Source organism: Pleurodeles waltl, chromosome 5 (genome assembly GCF_031143425.1).
Source record: "Pleurodeles waltl isolate 20211129_DDA chromosome 5, aPleWal1.hap1.20221129, whole genome shotgun sequence".
Taxonomy (NCBI): Eukaryota; Metazoa; Chordata; class Amphibia; order Caudata; family Salamandridae; genus Pleurodeles; species Pleurodeles waltl.
The window spans coordinates 76,041,894-76,064,784 of record NC_090444.1 but is presented as its reverse complement, the minus strand read 5'-3'; the positions used below and the strand labels follow the sequence as shown (position 1 = coordinate 76,064,784).

At 46.5% G+C, this 22,891-nt stretch overlaps 1 protein-coding gene across 1 annotated transcript in view; it reads right to left on the bottom strand.

Annotated features, from left to right (window-relative positions):
* Window positions 1-15,859, bottom strand: part of CGREF1 (cell growth regulator with EF-hand domain 1) — a 90,014-nt gene extending 74,155 nt beyond the window's left edge. Inside the window, exon 1 of the mRNA XM_069233608.1 lies at window positions 15,638-15,859. The gene's annotated coding sequence lies outside the window, so the exon portion shown is untranslated. The remainder of the gene's footprint in view (window positions 1-15,637) is intronic.
* Between the last annotated feature and the right edge of the window lie 7,032 nt (window positions 15,860-22,891).

Here is a 22,891-nt window from a genome sequence, read left to right as displayed (position 1 = left end):
TGTCTACTAATGTTTTCTATCGCTTGCTGAGTGAGTATGTTGATACTATGGATGCGAAAGCCAGTTATGTGTGTACACAAATTCCTGTTTCAGTACAAGAGGGGGTTACATATCACAGCTTGCCACTAACCTACGGAATAAGTTGTAGTCTGCTACTAACACGTTTCTGTAACCAAGAAGAAGTGCAATACTTTTACTCTAACTATGACCTTGTATTCTCTTATGTGCCTATTATAGAAAATTTGAATAGTGTAGGTAAATATTATGCCATAAAGCTGATTAAGGGGTTCTTTGAGCCTAGAGTGACGATTAGTACATCTTATGCACACCGCATTTATTTGACATGCTTGCTTACACATGTAGAGAAAAGCTTTTTAGATCACACTGAAGATAGAAGGAGTGTTTTAAAGGGGAAATTAGAAAAAGGCTTAAAGCAACATTCCTTTATTAATAGTGGTAGTTACAACGGGGTTAGGGAACAAGGGAAACTAGCTTTAGATGCACAACATGTAGGTAAGCTTTGCATTACGCGGCCAAAGTCATATTATGAAAATGTGTTTGTGGGAACGAGTGAATGTAAGCATGTGTTTTTGTTTCAGAGTAAATGGACATTCATGTTAAATGGAATGGATCAAGCAATCCCAGACTTAATGCTTATTACCGTCTTCCAAAGGGATGGTATGGGACATGTTATTTGGGAATAGTTTTCCCAAAGATCTATCAGCTAGATGATTTAAAGAAATTCCCGAAAGTGACTGAATTACTTCGTACTAGAAAAAAGAGAGAAACTGCCGCGTTGTAGTAGGAGACATATTTGGAGCAATAATTCCTTCAGTAGAGGTTATTTCGAACTCCGTAAAGATTCAAAAGTTGTCTACTATTGTGGATAACATGCTGATAAACTTCACAGGGGCTATACTCCTGATGGATACTGAAATTGCTGCGGAGAGGGCTATGACTCTTCAAAATAGGCTTGCTTTAGACATTCTTTTAGCGAAAAATGGCAGAGTCTATAAGATGCTTAATGAGCGTCACTGCTGTGCCTATATACCCGACAATAGTAATGAGATTAGAAGTATGCTTACTAACCTGACAAGAGATAATGCAGATTTGAAGGAACTGAAGGAACCAGGAGTTTGGGAAAAGGTTGGAAATGGATTTGCAAAGGTGGGAAGCTGGTTTAGTAACATTTGGCATGGGTTATTGGGAAAATTAATACAGGGGATAGTATTGTTTTGGTTTGTTTATTTGGGCTATGGTTATCATGCGAAATTAGTAAAAGGATCAAGGTAAAATAGGCAAAATCCAATGCGAGGAGGGAACAAAAGAAAAGGGAAAAATTGTTCAGGGCAAAATATGAAAGAACAAAATCAGGGGAAGAAATAGAAATAAAGGAGATAAGAAAATGAATTAATTGAAAACAAAGGGATTTGTGTGATGACAAGTGTCATCAGAGGAGGGATTGTTGGAGTGTAGCTTTTATAATTAAAAATGAACATGAAAAGCTTGCAAATTAATGTATAATAATGTTGCATACAAAATGTATTGCTGTGCTTTTAATATACGTGTGTGAAATGTGCCCACGGGGAGTGGCCACCAATGTATATGATGATTAATGAAATTGATCAATAATTAATTATTAATGTACTAATGTGGAATTTTGTATTAGCATTAAGAATTATAGGTTAAGGTTTTGCTAAATTAATCACTAGGCCTTAGTTAGCAAGAGTCTGGGCCTAGCTGCCTGGTCTCATATTAAATGTGTTTTTCTAACGTGCCATGTGCTGACTTGCTGAAGGACATGAAGTCGTACTTTTCCAGAAGCTAGAAGATGTGTGTGTAACCGTAGTAAATTCTTTCTCATGGGACCCGACTTGCTCAAGGAGACATTCTTGCTGAATGAAACAGTGTAATTCGCAACAGGTGCAAGGTCGCCTGAACTGGTAAAGACAATGGAACTACTGACTGAACAGTGGAAGTAACTTTTTCGTACCTGACTTTCTACCCGTTGGAGACGTCAATTACAGGAGCCAATAAACTACGTGAGAACTGTTTTAAGTGAAAATTCTAGTAAGGTGAGCAGCCGATCATTGGATGGAGATAATGATGCACCAAATTTTGCCCAATTGGAAATTAGGAGACTGTACAACAAGATTAATATAATACCATGTCAGAAGGAGAAATCAGCCATTTTCCAGCCACTACGAGCCTAGCCATTACGTGCCTTTCCTTACCTAGCCACTTTGTCATTGCGTACTATTACTTAGATATTCTGTCTTAAAGACTTTGCGGTTTGACTCTTCAAACCATTTTCATCCTTGCCTTGCCTGATTCATACTTCTCCTCCTTATGAGGGAAGTGTTCCTTATTGCCAGTCTTGCTGAACTTTGCTGCTTATCCTGGCTCATGGCGAATCAACTGAGGGCCTGAGGATGAAGACTGACTCTGTATGCTGACCCATTACGGACGGTAACTATATAATGATGAAATTGTAATTGTCTGTTTGCCTTTTCTTTCCAGGTACCAACTGCTTCTTTTGACAGAGACCATAGATAGATGTTTTCTAAATTTGTGTTACTAAATTGTTTTGCATGAAGCCCAACATGCTAATGCAAATTCGAGGTTAGTTAAGGAGTTCACAAAACGGATGCAAATAGACAAATGACGGCATCTTTGCTTTGTTGAATATTGTGCTAATGATACTCTGCTGAAGTTAATCCATGTTGACGTCGTGTTTTGTTCTAATGATCATGATCTTTGCTTTGATGAAATATTATTTGAGTTGCCATATTGTGACTTTATTGATGTGTTTTCTGGTACTGAGACTAATAAACGTAATAGTAGAGTGTAACAAATAGGGAATACATATCATAAACCTTACTAAATTCTGTGTGGTTATTCATGGCTGAAAGGTCATGGTGTGTTTCGATTCTTATTAATGTCATTAACTAACTTGATTGATTTGCTATTGTGAATATTTATGAGGTTATTGATCTATTGATTGACATGTTTATTAGTTATCTCGTCTTAAGGTGTCTCCAATCAGGGTCAAAAGATTTATCGGCCTAAAACGAGTCCCAAAGTAAGTAAATTATCTAGGACGGGACGCGTTATCAGGTGTTACTTTTTTAAACTACGCTGTAAATATTGAATTCCTAATACAACAAAGTGGTAGTAACACTGACTGTTCCCTTTGTGAATGTTTTGTTTCATTCGCACGCTTGATGACTAATAACCTTTTTAATGTGAATGCAGATAAAATTGAGGTGTTGGTTCAAAGGAATCATCCTTAAACCTGGACTTCAGTTTGGTCGTCACTGGCTCTCGACCCACTCCGAGCCCCTGTTAATATGACCAAAATGTTGGTGTTACTATCAACACTGATCTTATCTTCTGCCTGCATGACAGCAAGATCTCTCCCTAGTAAATATTGCTCTAATCTGAAGAGCATAAGGAACATTCAACCTTGTCTCTCAGTTAAAGGGAGAAGTTTGGTGATCCAGGCATTTTGTTTAGATTATGGCAACACAGTCTTTCTTGCCTTACCTAAGTATTGTATCTGCTGCCTTCAGATCGTTCAAAATTCTCTCTCAAATTCCCAGTACATCACATGTAAAAGGCTGTGCATGCGAGTGCAGGCTGTGTGGTGTCACTGTAAGATTGCACAGTGCAGCACATTAAAGCTGGATCTATTGGCATTGCCAATGCTTGTTGGAGGCATTATATATAAGGTTACTACATTACTTGTCACCAGAGGCACTAAGTTCTATTCCAGGACGTTCTTTGGTAAATCATTGTAATCAAGAACTTTAGTCCAATTGACACAATTGAGGTAGGTCAGGACTACCCTACTCAGAAGGCATTTGGTTGTTATATGAATGCCCAGGGCTGCAACACAGCCTCCTTCCCGACATGCAGTCATTTGGTAATCTTAACTATACATCAAATATCCTCTCATTTGTGTAGGTGGTTGTGACGAGTGGGGTAATCAAGCCTTGGAAAATCATAAAACGTTTATCAGACCCGCAAGTCTTGTGACTTGAATAATTTACCCAATCTAACTCTTAAAATTCTTGATCCACAGACTGGTCTCAAACAGTGAGATCCTAGTCTAATATTTTGTTTTACAGGACTACCTTTTTCTTCTTTATCACATATATGAGCACTCTCAGATTTGCGAGTTCAGCATTTCTGGTATACAAAAAACGCTTTCGCTTGATTTATTACACTAAACGTTTTCTCAATGTATAATACGGATGTAGCCTATATATGGGGTACGCATGACCCGTGACTTGCTTCTTAGTTCACTAATAGCATTGTCATCAGTACGTGGGCATGAATGTTTCTCAGTTCATGTTAAAAAAAATCTCACTTGTAATAAGTATATTACAAAAGGGGGGACGTGGTAGCGCACAGTCATTTACAGACGGCACATGTTCTATTGAAATGGCTCCAAACGTTCCCACTAACATGCAGTTTTACTGATAAAAACTATATCACATATAAACAATAATCTGTGGAAATTGGGTTACAGGAAAAATATGTATCATTTGCACATCAGCAAGTAAAACGTTCTGGTTTGTTTCCACCCTATTAAAATCTATCACACAGAACTACAAAAAATTTGCTTTCTTAACTAGTGAAATATATTTTAAAATGTTTGCACAGTTCATTTCACCCTATTTGTCCAGCAGGGTTTTTAGACAGTTCACTTTACAGAATCCTTTAACTTTGCAGTCAGAAAAAGTAAAGTAACCACCAATCTCCAAGATAGAATAAGCTGCAAATTACAAGAAGACACAAGCTGACATTTGACCTCTGTCTCTGAACACAGAGCAACTGTGACAAGATAAAAACAAGATTTAAAAGCATCTTTATTGCTCCTTCGCTTTCTGCGTGAACAGAACACCTGTACTTTGTCGGCTGCCAGAACAGGAAAGTAGGCCCTAAAAATAGTTTGTCCTGATAAAACCTAACTCAAGTGGGGAGTACACTTATTGAGACCTAGGGCCTTTTTGAAAGCACATAAGAGTTTGAGTACATTTATTATTACTTAATTGTGCTTTTGAAATATCTGGGTACACTTAACCTTGACTCAGAGTTCTTTCAAATGTTCTGAGTTCTTGACTGGATGCCAGCAAGAACTCACAGAACCTCATTAGGTTAATCCTGATGGCCAGCCTCTGAATGGATTCCCTATTTTTAGGTCTTTGTAAATTGAAGTAGAAGGGGTGGATGGGGGAACAGACAGCATCTAATGGCCCCTGTCTGTGTTAGGAATGAGAGGCAGCATTTCCATTCTTGGAGCCCAAGAAGACATGCGATTTGTCTGCATCCACCAGGTTATATGTACACTGATCATTTTTAGGTTAAGTTTTCTAGATAGTGCGTATGCTAACTGTTGCAAGGCATATTGTGGTTTACTGTGAAGATGGAGGGGCTTAGATACCGCACTTACCATTGATTGGCTTTCCGTGTCACTCTTATTTGCCTCTTATTGGTGCCTCAGCTTGTCAATCTTGTGTTTGTCCTTCTCATACGGCATTGCCTCCATATCATCGCTTTTATTGGCGGGTTTCTCTGCTTCCATTGCTTGCTTTTCAAAACACTACTGCTTTCTTTTGTGTGAAGCACCCCATGATTGTGCATGCATTTCTTACATATCTCCTTCGTGTACTTATATTCCCCTGCAATCTGTGTTGCTCAGTTGTCTGACTGCTTCTCCTCGCCCTTTCCCTTTTAGGCTCACATGTGTTGCTTTTGTAATCCGGCCATACCACGTTCCTTTGCCATTTCTGACTCACCCTACTATGTGCTGGTCTGCTGTTCCCCAACCACCTTTTCCCGTTTTGCTTTGCTGTTCTCTAACCTTAATCCCTCATGCTGCTTTGCCATTACCCACCCCCCACCTCTCCCTCTGTGTTGCTTTTCAACTCCCCTGCCTGTCTGTTTTAATACAAAATACACTTTGTACATGTTTTATTTTCTATTAGGTACAGATTCAAGATAGATGTATAACTAAAAAGAAAAAAAGCACCTGTGTCATTTTTAAGGTGCACTCGTATTATTTGCAGGCCTAGAAAAGGACCCAGATGGGCGCATTAAAGACTTTTAAAAACTTTAGCCACGTTTTTACACTTCAGCCACACTGCACAGCGTCAATCAATCAATCAAACAATCAATCATAACACTTGGAAAGCGCGACTAGTCACCCGCTAGGGTCTCAAGGCGGCAGTAAGTGAGAGGCAGTCGATGAACAGAGGGGATCACGTAAAAAAAAAAAAACGTTTTGAGGTCATTTCTGAATTGTGATAGAGTGGGATAGAAATATGTTGGCCTATTGACATCATGCCCATTTGTCTTACTGGGCTATGGAATGTCTTTTCTGTTCTTGCACAAAAGAATAAACTGACTTATCAACGAATCTACGATGTGCTGTGGTTCTTCCTTTTTCTACAAACTGACTGTGGCCTCCTCAAGGCAATAGTCCATGCACCCTGTGGCTGGGTGTTACACCACTTGAGCACTCCTCGCAACATTAGAGACTTGATCTTCTATGCTTTTTACTTACTCACGCCATCTTATCCTTTGGAAGTGCGCACCATTTCTACACAGCCACAACTCCTTCTTCATCTTTGGTTGAGGTATTCTGGTCCGACATTGTGGAGGGCTTTGTAGGCGTCCGTGAAAAGCTTGAATGTGATTCTGTTGTCTATTGGGAGCCAGTGCAGGTCTCTCAATAGAGCGGAGGTGTGGCTGTGTTTGGGGGTGTTCATGATGAGACGAGCGGAGGCATTCTGGATGCATTGCACTCTTTTCTCTACCTTGGTGGTGTTTCCAGCATTGAGTGCGTTGCAGTAGTCTAGGCGGCTGTTTATGAGGGCCTGGGTGACTGTTCTTTTGGATTCGGTTGGGATCCATTTGAAGATCTTCAGGAGCATGAGCATGGTGTTGAAGCAGGCAGAGGAGACTGCGCTGACTTGACGGTTCATTGACAGTGCTGAGTCCAGGATGAAGCCGAGGTTGCGGGCGTGGTCAGTGGGGTTGGAAGCGCTTCCGAGGGCAGTGGGCCACCAGGAGATGTCCCAGGCTGAGGGGTTGTTGCCGATGACAATTACTTCTTTTTTTTTTGGTGTTAAGCTTGAGGCATCTCTCCTTCATCCAGGCGAAGACTGCCCTCGTACCGTTGTGGAAGTTGGTTTTGGCTGTGTGTGGGTCATTGGTGAGGGAGATGATTAGCTGAGTTTCGTCAGCGTATGAGAAAATGTTGAGTGCGTGGTGTCTGGCTATGGTGGCTAGGGGGCCATGTAGAGGTTGAAGAGAGTAGGGCTCAGAGAGGAGCCTTGCGGGATGCTGCAGATGATCTTGGTGGCCTCTGAGTAGAAGGGGGTGCATGGCTGCACACCATTGGCAAAGCGAATAGGTCACAAAGGTGCGACCTAACAGCTTTACCAGCTCTTGTTGGAACACTATGGACGTTGCTGTGGTCTTGAGTGTGGGCATTTGACTCAGCATGAAACGAGAACATGGTGATGCCAAGTATAGCAGAGTATTTTATTAAATCCATGTAGCACATCACAAGATACCCAACAACAATAACACCGTGGGGTACCTTGAAGTGGAGCACATATGGAACACGCTCAGTTCAAACAAGTTTAGGGGTACAAGGGCTGATGCAGGGTCAGTTATCACCTGCTTCAAATGCATGGAGCGACTAACTGTGCTGCACTAGTATGTTGCAGTTGTTCACGGTATATGTGCTGGTGAAAGGCTCTTCATCTAGATTAGGTGAATGATAGGCTATGGTTGTTGTATGCATTGTGTTTCCAGGATTAGGGAAGTTTCTCATTGTAGCCCTCTAGTGTTTATACAAGGAAGATCCACTCAGAGTTCCACAGTTTGGCTAAGCATCCTTGTTTACAGAGAGGGGGCACAGAGCTGCCAGGGACTGGATGTTCCAGTGTGTGACTGAGCTTCAGTGCTGGGGAGAACTTGTCAAGGGTTTCAAGTATCTTGCCATTGATTGGATGATGGATGCGGCCAATCCACATGCATGAGAGATAATCATCTCTTTGTGCCAATGCGAGACGCAAATTAAGAGCTCAGACCAGCATAGCTATGTTTCTGTAAGGTTTATTCAAAAAATGATCCATCATCCTGAATTTCAGTGCCCTGAGCTGCCTTGCTCCAAGGCTTTTATTTCACACATTAGTTAGTGCGCTATTATACTTTTTAGGAAGAAAGTCACCAAGATTTCACTTCAAATATGTGTGACATTTCCAGGATTTGGTGTGCTTATGTGTGGCATTGTAATGCATTTTGAGTTACACTATGTGTGACACTTTATAAAGGGATAAATCAAAGCAATTATATAAATGAAACAAGGTAATTATCAGACATTCCTTCTTTGTACAATATATTGGTTTACAAGTGGTTTTCGAACAGCCTGGAAGGCAAAGTAATATTAGGAAAAAAGTAGACCACAGAGCCTGTCTCTCAAAACATGGAACCACTTGCCAGTGATTTCATGGGCTTGCCACATCCACATCACTTCACTACACATTATCACACACACACACCAACATACATATCCATTCACAATAGATACATTCAATAACTGGAATTAGTTCTGTTTAGTTTTGCATTTTTTGCTAAAAGTTGAAGCTGTAAATATTCATTTTATTTTCATCAAAAACTCTGCAGTTTGGATTAGCACAAATCATGAAAACCCAAACAAGAACTCCCAGAATGTACTGTGTTTTTGAATGACTAATACAGTCCAGGAGATGCACTTCACAGTGACTTCATTGAATTCATCACTAGCAGCACTCGCTTTCTTGAACTTAAATGCATGAAACGCAGAGTAGGCCCTCCTGGGATTTTAACTTATGATTTTCCAATGATGGATTGTTCTTGAAAGTATGGCAGTCGATGCTCGCGGGGGAAAAAGGGGCAGGGTGGGGGAAGGTAGGAAACAACCAAAAAATAATAATAATCATTTTTTTTTTTAAACTTACCTTCCTCACCACGCCGCTCCGCTGTCCTCACTGCAGGCATAGGCTCCCAGCCTGCCCTGCAGCCAAATTCTAACACTACTTTCATGCTACTGGCAGCATGAAAGCAGTGTAAGGATTGGAAGGATCGCCCTGGCTTGGCGCTCCGAGGCAGAGTGGGAGCCTCTGCTTCTCTCTCCAACCCAGCAACACAGTGCCGGGTTGGAGAGAGCTCAGTGCACTTGTGTGTTTGGCTGGCCCGAGACGGCCGGCCAAACATACATAAGCGCTTCATCCCTGTCATCACACGTGGCCCTGCCCCTTTTACAATAAAACCATAATAAACATAGTTCATTATGGTTTTATTGTAAAGGTTTTGCAGCTGCTGCTGCTGGCGGGTGGCGACGTTCCTCCGCCCTAGCGGGGGAGCCGCCGCTGCAGTATGGGATCAATCTAAGCTACCTGATCATAAACGAATCGGATGGCATTAAATACCAAACAAGATACTATCACAGTGAATCCCACTTAAGTATCTGTAATTACAACAAATCTCCTTGAAACAAAGAGTCGGACACTGAGAAGAAACACTTCATCTACATAAATGAACCACAAAAGACTATTAAATCTGACAAAGAAATTCTATTTTAGATTTTATTAAGGCAAGGGCGTTTCCCAGGTCAATTCCTTTGAATTATTTAGCTGAAAACAGTGGAACCTCTTGAACTCGATGCAAAGGTAAACTTGGGCTAAAAGTATAAGTTGATGACTTTCGGTATTCACAAAGGTAAGTTAGGAGTAGTATCTCACGCATGATGAGTGAGCCTTGACTGCTGCTTCGCTAGTAATTGTAATAAAGTGGACATGTATCTTTTTAACTGTATTTTACACTCATGCATCGTTGTTTGTAGCTATCAAGTGGTCCTTGCCTTGAAGAACCCATTAGTTCATTATGGCTTCTAGCCATATATTTCTGCATTCTAGGATTTGTAGTACTGTTTTTAATACCATATGAATAAGTGTAGACATCCCAGCATTCAAAGTGCTGTTAGGCAAAAACCGTGAGTAGTTGAAGGTGTGATCTATTAGGTAACACATCAGTTTATTCTGCCAGTTGTACATTAGCATATATCCTCAGTGTACCTTTAGACCTTCCTGTGCCCCAGAATGGTACATCTTACAGTTCTACCTCAATGCACAACAAGTGACTCTCATGCACGACGCAAGATGTTCCCCTGATCCACAACGCCCAGTACTCTTGTGAAAAGTATCAACCACTGGTACCCTGAGGCACATTACTGTGTACTCCTGTTAGGCGTATCGCCCACTGCTGCCCTAGAGCACGTCATTGTGTACTCCTGTGAGGCTTATCACCCACTGCTGCCATAAGACACGTCAATGGGTACTCCTGTGAGACGTATTACTCATTGCTGCCCTAAGGCATGTCACTGTGTAGTTCTATGCGCGTATTACTCATTGCTGCCCTAAGGCACGTAACTGTGTACTCCTGTGAGATGTATCACCCACTGCTGCCATAAGGCACGTCACTGTGTACTCCTGTGAGACGTATTACTCATTGCTGCCCTAAGGCACGTCACTGTGCACTCCTGTGAGATATATCACCCATAGCTGCCCTAAGATACATCACTGTATAGTCATGTGAGACATATCACCTATTGCTGCCTTCAGGCAATTCACTGTATACTCCTGTGAGATATATCACTCATTGCTGCCCTAAGGCACGTCACTGTGTACTCCTGTGAGACATATCACTCATTGCTGCCCTAAGGCACGTCACTGTATACTCCTGTGAGACACATCACTCATTGCTGCCCTAAGGCACATCACTGTATACTCCTGTGAGACACATCACTCATTGCTGCCCTAAGGCACATCACTGTGTACTCCTGTGAGACATACGACCCATTGCTGCCCTAAGGCACGTCACTGTATACTTCTGTGAGACATACAACCCATTGCTGCCCTAAGGCACGTCACTGTGTATTCTGTGAGACACATCACCCATTGCTGCCCTAAGGCACGTCACTGTGTACTCCTGTGAGGCGTAACACTCATTGCTGCCCTCAGGCACGTCACTGCATACTCCTGTCTATAGATATTAGACACTTATGAACGAGTTCTTGTGTATATTATGGATTCAGGTATTGATGGAATAAAGTGTTCAAATTGAATTTCAAGTTGTCCTGAGTCATGTTCTGCTGAATGGAAGTTGCTGGGGAGTGCTACAGACTAATTTTTAAGGTCAGACGGGAGACAGGGTGTTTTTTTATTTATTTTCTGTGTTTTCTCTACCCCGGAGACCTATTTCAGCAGGGGCCCCCTATATAACATTGGGAACAGCCAGGGAAGTCCACGCTATCTGATTATTATCAATTCCTTCATCCTTCTCTCGAAAGAAGTGCAGGTGAGAGCAGCCTCCCTCTTCGGTGCTCCGAGCTGCCTCTACCTCTGGGTTCAGGTCAGGAGATGTCCCCCAGCAGACCAGCACTCAGGGAGCCAGCACAGAACGAAGGCCTAGTTTACTGTGCAGGGGGTTCAACCTGCATCTCAGCGACGAGGGCTGAAGAGACTAAACCTTTACCTCAGCGACGAGGGCCGGAGAGACTAAACCTTTACCTCAGCGACGCGGGCCGAAGAGACTAAACCTTTACCTCAGCAATGATGGCCGAAGAGATTCAACCTTTACCTCAGCAATGATGGCCGAAGAGATTCAACCTTTACCTCAGCAATGATGGCCGAAGAGATTCAACCTGCACCTCCGCGACGAGGACCACTGAGACTAAATCTTTACCTCAGCGACGAGGGCAGATGAGACTAAACCCTTAACTCAGCAATGAGGGCCGATGACACTCAACTTTTACCTCAGCAATGAAAGCCAAAGATATTTAACCTTTACCTCATCGATGAGGGCCAAACAGACTCAACCTTTACCTCAGCCATAAGGACAGATTAAACTAAACCTTTACCTCAGTTATGAGGGCAGATGAGACTCAACTTTTATCTCTGTGATGAGGGCCAATGAGACTAAACCTTTCCGTCAGTGATGAGGGCCAAAGAGACTCAACCTTAACCTTAGTGACGAGGGCAGATGAGACTCAACCTTTACCTCAGTGAGGAAGGCCAATGAGACTAAACCTTTACCTCAGCGATGAGAGCTGATCACACTTAACCCTTACCTCAGCGATGAAGGCAAATAAGATTAAATCTTTACCTCCGCGATGAGGGCCGATGAAACTAAATCTTTACCTTAGCGATGAGGGCTGATGAGACTAAACCTTTACCTCAGAGATGAGGGCAAATAAGATTAAGGCCCTCATTATGAACACGGCGGTCGAAACCACCATGTTCATGCTGGCAGTCTTCTCAGTGACCACCAGCTCCCCCTGCACCCCGCCGGCCGTATAATGTACATTCCTATGGCAGGCGGAAACATTGTTTCCCATCGCCGGCCCAGAGGAATGCCTGGCCGGGACATTGATGGCGGACAATGCCTCTGTGCGGCGGGTGCAGCTGCAACGGTCGCGCAGATCACTGCCCATAAATCTGGGAAGTGACCTGAACGATGGGGCACTGCACAAGGGCCCCTGCACTGCCCACGCCAAGTGCAGGGGCCCCCAGGAGTGCCCCAGTGCACCCCTTCCGCCAGCCTTTCCCTGGAGGGGAAACCCACCAGGGAAAGGCTGGAGGCTAAGGGATCATTATCCGAGGGGCAGCACCGCTGCCCTGTCGGATAATGATGCAGTCCACCGCCAGGCTGCCTGACAGAGGCAGCCTGGCAGTGGGTGAGGGCCACCTATGGCGCAATTTCCTGCCACTGCCGGCATGGCGGCCCACACCGCCAACATCATAATGAGGGCCTAAATCTTTACCTCCGCGACGAGGGCCAATAAAAAATAGGGGGTCATTATGAACCCCAGCGGTTCAGAGCGCCATGCCGGTGGCGGGTGAACAGACCACCACTAGCATGGCGGGCTGAACCGCCACATAATGAACACATTGAGGGCCGCCATAGGTGGCCCTCCTTCACCGTCAGGCTGCCTCCGACAGGCAGCCTGATGGTGGAAGGAATAATTATCCGACAGGGCAGCGCTGGCTGAAAGGCTGGCGGAAGGGGTGCTCTGGGGCCCCCCTAGGGGCCCCTGCACTGCCCATGCACTTGGCATGGGCAGTGCAGGGGCCCCTGTGCAGTGCTCCATCGCGCAGATCACTGCCCGATTTACGGGCAGTGTTCTGCAAGACGGGTGCAGCTGCACCCTCCGCACAGAGGCATTGACGGTGGGGTCCATGTGGAGCCGCCGGCAATGTCCCGGCCAGGCATTCCGCTGGGCCGGCCAGCCTGAACATGGCGGTAAACACCGCCGTTTTCATAATGAGGGCCTGAATCTTTACCTCAGCGATGAGGGCTGATGAGACTAAACCTTCACCTCAATGACGAGGACCAGTAAGATTAAACCTTTACGTCAGCGACGAGGGCCGATGAGGCTCAGCATGTAACTCAGCAATGGGCGCCACTGGGACTCAAACTGCACGTTACCTATGAGCCCGAGTGTGGCCAAAACACTAGGGTGTAACACTGACCCTGCAGCGCGGGGGGCAACCCTTTAGGGGCTCGCAATCAGCCCAAGGCCAATGAATATCTACCTATGAGATATGGAAGATTCATGGGCGCCTCGTCCCATTCTTCAGTGGGGGCATCTTTTCGCCTTACACCACTGCAAAACATGCGTGTGGTTACTTGTGCCCTGAGCCCTTAGAACTACTCATTGGCCAGGAAACATCTGCACCCAGTTACTTACTGCGGGAGCAGGGAATGCTGCGTAAAGGAGTTCTCAGCGGTTTACTAGTGCGGCCCCAAGTGTGTGCACTCATTCAATTTTTTTTGCCACATGACACCTCACTCCTCTGTCAGTGCACTTTGTAGGGAAGGCTGGTACTTGCCCCAACCCCCTCTGGTGTCTCACCAAGAAAAGAGATGGCATCAAAGGTGGTCTCTGGCCTCTGCTGCTTGTATCTGTGGTACATTCATCTGTACTCACGGGCACATCACATGCCAAAGGAGATCTGCATAAACTCAAGGGACACAACAACACAATCACAACAACTGTACACAAAAAGGCACAGGCTCACACACAAGTATTGGCCAACTTGACTTTTGCACACTCAGGCCCCAGGCCCACACATACTCTTTCACGTGGCTTGAACACAAACAGGGACACTCAAATGGCGCCCTCGTATGACATGTTCACAAACAGGTTCACATACATGCCACACTAACATAACATACACAGATATGTGCAGGCCCAAATACCATGTCCACAAATGTGTACACCTACATGGCATTTTCACAAAATACATACACATGTGCATACTCACATGGCATGTCCACAAACAGGTTCACTTACATGCCGCGCTAACATAACATACACAGATATGTGCAGGCCCAAACACCATGTCCACAAATGTGTACACCTACATGGCATATTCACAAAATACATACACATGTGCACCCTTACATGACATGTTCACAAACAGGTTCACATACATGCCACGCTAACATAACATACACAGATATGTGCAGGCCCAGACACCATGTCCACCTACTTGGCATATTCACAAAACACATGTGCATACTCACATGGCATGTCAACAAATGTGCCCTCTTACCTGGCATGGTGGTATAACATACTCAGGCTCACATGTTGTCTACAAATCAGTATACCACCATGACATGATCAGGTGACATGACTTGCTAACGTGTTCTGAAGCACATCAAGTGGTGGCACCAGCCCAACAACATAACATGTTGAAATATGCACCCAGATACACACAGGTGTACATTCACGCCTTTACATGTGCCTACTACAATGAAGGGACCATGAATACGATGTGCCATAGTGTGCACATTTTCATATCAAGCCTACATGCGCACATTCACATGACATGACCACATATGTGGACATACGCATCCCTTGCCAAAAACATGCACACAATCACTGCCTGCTCACGTGTTTGCACATGCCTACACATGCAGAATAGATACATGCACACTGACACACACACATTACATGTCCGTACAGTCACGTGACCTCAACCGAAGAAAGACAATTAAAAGTCAACCACACTGTGCACCACTGAGAAACACACACAGGAGTCAGGGCAGCTGTGAACATGCCAGCAGCACACACAGAAGGGCACAGAGAGCCTGTAGAGGGCCCACATAATGACACTACTGTGACTCATAATAATCACGTGTGCTTATTTGTCATATATGTAATTGATTGGGTGCTCACACCTAAACAGAACAAAAAGTATACGATGCACTTTAGGGCAAAGACCTTAAAGTGGAACCCTACAGACAGACAGACAGGAAGCTGGCAGGGAACGCTTCTAAAATATGCGTTTAAAAAAAAAAAAAAAACAGAGAATAACGTATACAAGGCCGAGGTTTTCCCGGTGATTAAACAAACATAAAGACGGGTGTTTCCAAAGTGAAGAAACTTAGTGTAGGAGGCTGCCCATAACGAGAACAGAGAATGATAATAACAGCGCGTGCCCCCGTCCCCGGGCTCCCTTCTGCCGCACGCTGGCCCTTTAACAGTAATTCTTACTAATACACGGGCTCCTACTTGTTGTTGGCTGCTGGGGCCGGGAGCCGAGTCCTCCTGGCCTGCCTTTGTCCAGGGATGCTCTGGGACAGCCGGGCGGGGTCACGTGCAGCGATGCCTGATGCTTCTCACTTGTCCAGCCTGCAGTCAGGTCCCTGATGCCAAGTCACCTCTCGGCTCCTTCTCTCCCAGGTCCTGTTCCACACACTGCGGTACAGCCCAGCATCCCGGCTCTCCTCCCACGTCCTCCCCGCCTGCCGGTGCAATGACAAGGCGCACAGGCCCCGCCCCCTGACTGCAGCATCCCTCCCACCTGTACACTGCCTGCCCCTGGCACCGCGGGACGTCCATTCCTCACAGGCCCCGCCCCCTGACTGCAGCATCCCTCCCACCTGTACACTCCCTGCCCCTGACACCGCGGGACGTCCATTCCTCACAGGCCCCGCCCCCTGACTGCAGCATCCCTCCCACCTGTACACTGCCTGCCCCTGACACCGCGGGACGTCCATTCCTCACAGGCCCCGCCCCCTGACTGCAGCATCCCTCCCACCTGTACACTGCCTGCCCCTGACACCGCGGGACGTCCATTCCTCACAGGCCCCGCCCCCTGTCTGCAGCATCCCTCCCACCTGTACACTGCCTGCCCCTGGCACCGCGGGACGTCCATTCCTCACAGGCCCCGCCCCCTGACTGCAGCATCCCTCCCACCTGTTCGCTACCTGCCCAGGGTTATGACAATGCAGCACGTCCGTCAGGACCCGCCCCCTGACTGCAGCATCCCGCCCACCTGTTCACTACCTCCCCAGGGATATGCCTAAACGTGTCCGGCCATACTGCACAGGCCCCGCCCCTGATTTCTGCACCCCTCCCACCTGTTCACCCCCCCTCCTCTTCCCATAGGCTCCGCCCCTCATCTTTGCTGGGCCCCTCCCATGCCCCTTCCCTCTCCCTGCACGTTGATGCAGGCGGAAGCCCAGCCTTCCTGTCAAAAAACAGAGTCCACGTGGCTGCCTGACACGTTTCACCCAGGATCTCAGGGAAAGAATCTACGCCCCCAGGCGGCCTCTGCACAGCACCCGCTGGGCTCTGCCAGCTGGGCACATCACCCTCCCCACCCCCCACCTCCTAGAACCCAGGAGAGCCAAGGCCTCATGGTGTCCAACTTCACAGATGAAAAAACATTTTCTAGCTATTGTGTCAAGAATTTTCAGTTCTGGTAAGGACACGGAGGCAGTGTTATGCGTCTCAATCTTTGCCCCAAAAACTGACAGCCAATGAAAACACTGTATATTCAAAAACTACATTTCCCTTGAATATATGTGTATACTGGCACAGATCACATGTCCCAATCACATTGCATCTAGTCCCTTAAATATCCGAGACACCATTTTGTTTCCCCTTTCTTTGCTGAATTAGAACTTTTAACCAACAAGAAAATTTGACCATCCAATAATTTTTCCCATAGAAACTGTTCCTTCAAATGAACTGATCCTTCAGTCAACAACACACGACAACTGTGGCAACAGTCTCCTCGAACCCAGAAGAAGCAATGTTAAACAACTCTACGTCCCCTCGTCACCATTCGACTGAAGACAACTCTCACGCCCAATGGAGTCAGCGCCTCTATCCAGCATCAACAGCCTCTATCCAGCATAAACAGCCTCTATCCAGCGTAAACAGCTCTACGACCCCTCGGGAGTCAGCGCCTCTATCCAGCATAAACAGCCTCTAACCAGCATAAACAGCTCTATGACCCCTCGTCACCATTCGACTGAAGACAACTCTCACGCCCAATGGAGTCAGCGCCTCTATCCAGCATCAACAGCTCTACGTCCCCTCGGGAGTCAGCGCCTCTATCCAGCATCAACAGCCTCTAACCAGCATAAACAGCTCTATGACCCCTCGTCACCATTCGACTGAAGACAACTCTCACGCCCAGTGGAGTCAGCGCCTCTATCCAGCATAAACAGCCTCTAACCAGCATAAGCAGCTCTACGACTCCTAGACACCATTCGACTGAAGACAACTCTCACGCCCAATGGAGTCAGCGCCTCTACCCAGCATAAACAGCCTCTATCTAGCATAAACAGCCTCTAACCAGCATAAACAGTCTCTATCCAGCATAAACAGCCTCTATCTAGCATAAACAGCTCTACGACCCCTCATCACCATTCGACTGAAGACGACTCTCACACCCAATGGAGTCAGCGCCTCTATCCAGCATAAACAGCCTCTATCCTGCATAAACAGCCTCTATCCAGCATAAACAGCTCTACGACCCCTCAGCACCATTCGACTGAAGACGACTCTCACGCCCAATGGAGTCAGCGCCTCTATCCAGCATAAACAGCCTCTATCTAGCATAAACAGCCTCTAACCAGCATAAACAGTCTCTATCCAGCATAAACAGCTCTACGACCCCTCGTCACCATTCAACTGAAGACGACTCTCACACCCAATGGAGTCAATGCCTCTATCCAGCATAAACAGCCTCTATCTAGCATAAACAGCCTCTAACCAGCATAAACAGTCTCTGTCCAGCATAAACAGCTCTACGACCCCTCGTCACCATTCAACTGAAGACGACTCTCACACCCAATGGAGTCAATGCCTCTATCCAGCATAAACAGCCTCTATCCAGCATAAACAGCCTCTATCCAGCATAAACAGCCTCTATCTAGCATAAACAGCCTCTATCCTGCATAAACAGCCTCTATCCAGCATAAACAGCTCTACGACCCCTAGTCACCATTCGACTGAAGACAACTCTCACGCCCAATGGAGCCAGCGCCTCTATCCAGCATAAACAGCCTCTATCTAGCATAAACAGCCTCTAACCAGCATAAACAGTCTCTATCCAGCATAAACAGCTCTACGACCCCTCGTCACCATTCAACTGAAGACGACTCTCACACCCAATGGAGTCAATGCCTCTATCCAGCATAAACAGCCTCTATCCAGCATAAACAGCCTCTATCCAGCATAAACAGCCTCTATCTAGCATAAACAGCCTCTATCCTGCATAAACAGCCTCTATCCAGCATAAACAGCTCTACGACCCCTAGTCACCATTCGACTGAAGACGACTCTCACGCCCAATGGAGCCAGCGCCTCTATCCAGCATAAACAGCCTCTATCCAGCGTAAACAGCTCTACGACCCCTCGTCACCATTCAACTGAAGACGACTCTCACACCCAATGGAGTCAATGCCTCTATCCAGCATAAACAGCCTCTATCCAGCATAAACAGCCTCTATCCTGCATAAACAGCCTCTATCCTGCATAAACAGCCTCTATCCAGCATAAACAGCTCTACGACCCCTCGTCACCATTCGACTGAAGACGACTCTCACGCCCAATGGAGCCAGCGCCTCTATCCAGCATAAACAGCCTCTATCCAGCGTAAACAGCTCTACGACCCCTCGTCACCATTCGACTGAAGACGACTCTCACGCCCAATGGAGCCAGCGCCTCTTTCCAGCATAAACAGCCTCTATCTAGCATAAACAGCCTCTATCCAGCATAAACAGCCTCTATCCAGCATAAACAGCCTCTATCTAGCATAAACAGCCTCTAACCAGCATAAACAGTCTCTGTCCAGCATAAACAGCTCTACGACCCCTCGTCACCATTCAACTGAAGACGACTCTCACACCCAATGGAGTCAATGCCTCTATCCAGCATAAACAGCCTCTATCCAGCATAAACAGCCTCTATCCAGCATAAACAGCCTCTATCTAGCATAAACAGCCTCTATCCTGCATAAACAGCCTCTATCCAGCATAAACAGCTCTACGACCCCTAGTCACCATTCGACTGAAGACGACTCTCACGCCCAATGGAGCCAGCGCCTCTATCCAGCATAAACAGCCTCTATCTAGCATAAACAGCCTCTAACCAGCATAAACAGTCTCTATCCAGCATAAACAGCTCTACGACCCCTCGTCACCATTCAACTGAAGACGACTCTCACACCCAATGGAGTCAATGCCTCTATCCAGCATAAACAGCCTCTATCCAGCATAAACAGCCTCTATCCAGCATAAACAGCCTCTATCTAGCATAAACAGCCTCTATCCTGCATAAACAGCCTCTATCCAGCATAAACAGCTCTACGACCCCTAGTCACCATTCGACTGAAGACGACTCTCACGCCCAATGGAGCCAGCGCCTCTATCCAGCATAAACAGCCTCTATCCAGCGTAAACAGCTCTACGACCCCTCGTCACCATTCAACTGAAGACGACTCTCACACCCAATGGAGTCAATGCCTCTATCCAGCATAAACAGCCTCTATCCAGCATAAACAGCCTCTATCCTGCATAAACAGCCTCTATCCTGCATAAACAGCCTCTATCCAGCATAAACAGCTCTACGACCCCTCGTCACCATTCGACTGAAGACGACTCTCACGCCCAATGGAGCCAGCGCCTCTATCCAGCATAAACAGCCTCTATCCAGCGTAAACAGCTCTACGACCCCTCGTCACCATTCGACTGAAGACGACTCTCACGCCCAATGGAGCCAGCGCCTCTTTCCAACATTTGCATCCACAAAACATCACACTTGCTTCTGTTGATTCCCTGAAAGAAAGGAAAACACTAAGCCGTGACTTTAGCAACAAACTCCAGTAAATACCAAATATGCATCATCGGTGGGTTTACATAGTAGAGCATAGTAAGCAATACATTACATTTGTAAATACAGTATAATAAGTGTCAGTTACTTTTGTAAACATAAACCTTTGAGCTGAAAAGTAGTGGGTGGGATAATAAGCTCCTCCGTGTCCTTAATAGAACTGAAAATTTTAAACGCAGCAGTTGGAAATTTGGTTATTATGTATCAGGGCCGGAGGATCCAATAATGCCACTTTAAAGTTTTGCCACCACAACAGAAGCAACATCAACAATGAGCTTATAATAAAAGGCTCTGAAAGTAGAGTCTGCCAACCATTTGGCTGCTCTTATAATATCCTCCAGCAGGGAACCTAAAGCATGAGCTTTACACTTTAACGCCCCCCTGGCCAGGTGAGTTCCAAATTTGGACACCTCCACGTACCCACCTGGCCAAAGTTTCAGCAGGTTTTTGCAGTGTGATCAGCAGCTGCCCACTTGGCTTTTGCCTGAACTTTCTAGTACTCGCTTCATACACCTTTAGACATCTATCCACACACAGCTTACCACTGTTGGGAAAATATTTATAAAGCACAAATCTAGACTCAGGGGGTCATTATGACTTCGGTGGACGGAAAAGGCTGTCTGCCGAAGTCCCGACGGGAAGGTTGCCGCCAGTGCGGCTGCCTTCCCGCTGGCCCCATTAAGGGTTTCCTGCTGGGTCAGTGGGCGGATACAGTGTTTCCGCCCACATGCCCAGCGGGAAACGGCCTACAGCATTGTCTCTGGCTCATAATAGAGCTTGCGGCACTGCTGTAGTGCTTAGGGTGCAGCAGCACCTGTCTCAATGGGTATGACCAAGGGGGCCCCTGCACTGCCCATGCAAAGTGCATGGGCAGTGCAGGGCCACCACTGGGGCACCCTGCACCCCATCTCCACCAGCCTTTACATGGCAGTGCTCCCGGCATGTAACTGCTGGCGGAGAGGGGAGGGGTCATAATCCCCAGGGTGGCGCTGCTTGCAGTGCTGCCCTGGCGGATTAGGACCACCATCACCGCCATACCCTCCTGTGGAGGTAAACTGGCGGTGCTGGCGGTCCGACTGTGGGGCAACCTGTAGGAGGCTGGACTGGCTTGTAGTGAGTACCAAGGGGTACTTGCACCTTGCACCAGGCCCAGTTATCCCTTATTAGTGTATAGGGTGTCTAGCAGTTTAGGCTGATAGATAATGGTAGCTTAGCAGAGCAGCTTAGGCTGAACTAGGAGACGTGTGAAGCTACTACAGTACCACTTAGTGTCATATGCACAATATCACAAGAAAACACAATACACAGTTATACTAAAAATAAAGGTACTTTATTTTTATGACAATATGCCAAAGTATCTTAGAGTGTACCCTCAGTGAGAGGATAGGAAATATACACAAGATATATATACACAATAGCAAAAATATGCAGTATAGTCTTAGAAAACAGTGCAAACAATGTATAGTTACAATAGGATGCAATGGGGAAACATAGGGATAGGGGCAACACAAACCATATACTCCAAAAGTGGAATGCGAACCACGAATGGACCCCAAACCTATGTGACCTTGTAGAGGGTCGCTGGGACTATTAGGAAATAGTGAGAGTTAGAAAAATAACCCTCCCCAAGACCCTGAAAAGTGAGTGCAAAGTGCACTAAAGTTCCCCTAAGGACAAAGAAGTCGTGTTAGAGGAATAATGCAGGAAAGACACAAACCAGCAATGCAACAACTGTGGATTTCCAATCTAGGGTACCTGTGGAACAAGGGGACCAAGTCCAAAAGTCACAAGCAAGTCGGAGATGGGCAGATGCCCAGGAAATGCCAGCTGCGGGTGCAAAGAAGCTTCTACTGGACAGAAGAAGCTGAGGTTTCTGCAGGAACGAAAAGGGCTAGAGACTTCCCCTTTGGTGGACGGATCCCTCTCGCCTTGGAGAGTCGTGCAGAAGTGTTTTCCCGCCGAAAGGACGCTAACAAGCCTTGCTAGCTGCAAATCGTGCGGTTAGCGTTTTTGGACGCTGCTGGAGCCCAGGAGGGACCAGGAGGTCGCAAATTGGACCTGAAGAGAGAGGGGACGTCGAGCAAGACAAAGAGCCCTCACTGAAGCAGGTAGCACCTGGAGAAGTGCCAGAAACAGGCACTACGAGGATGCGTGAAACGGTGCTCGCCGAAGTTGCACAAAGGAGTCCCACGTCGCCGGAGACCAACTTAGAAAGTCGTGCAATGCAGGTTAGAGTGCCGTGGACCCAGGCTTGGCTGTGCACAAAGGATTTCCGCCAGAAGTGCACAGGGGCCGGAGTAGCTGCAAAGTCGCGGTTCCCAGCAATGCAGCCCAGCGAGGTGAGGCAAGGACTTACCTCCACCAAACTTGGACTGAAGAGTCACTGGACTGTGGGGGTCACTTGGACAGAGTCGTTGGATTCGAGGGACCTCGCTCGTCGTGCTGAGAGGAGACCCAAGGGACCGGTAATGCAGCTTTTTGGTGCCTGTGGTTGCAGGGGGAAGATTCCGTCGACCCACGGGAGATTTCTTCGGAGCTTCTGGTGCAGAGAGGAGGCAGGCTACCCCCACAGCATGCACAAGCAGGAAAACAGTCGAGAAGGCGGCAGGATCAGCGTTACAGAGTTGCAGTAGTCGT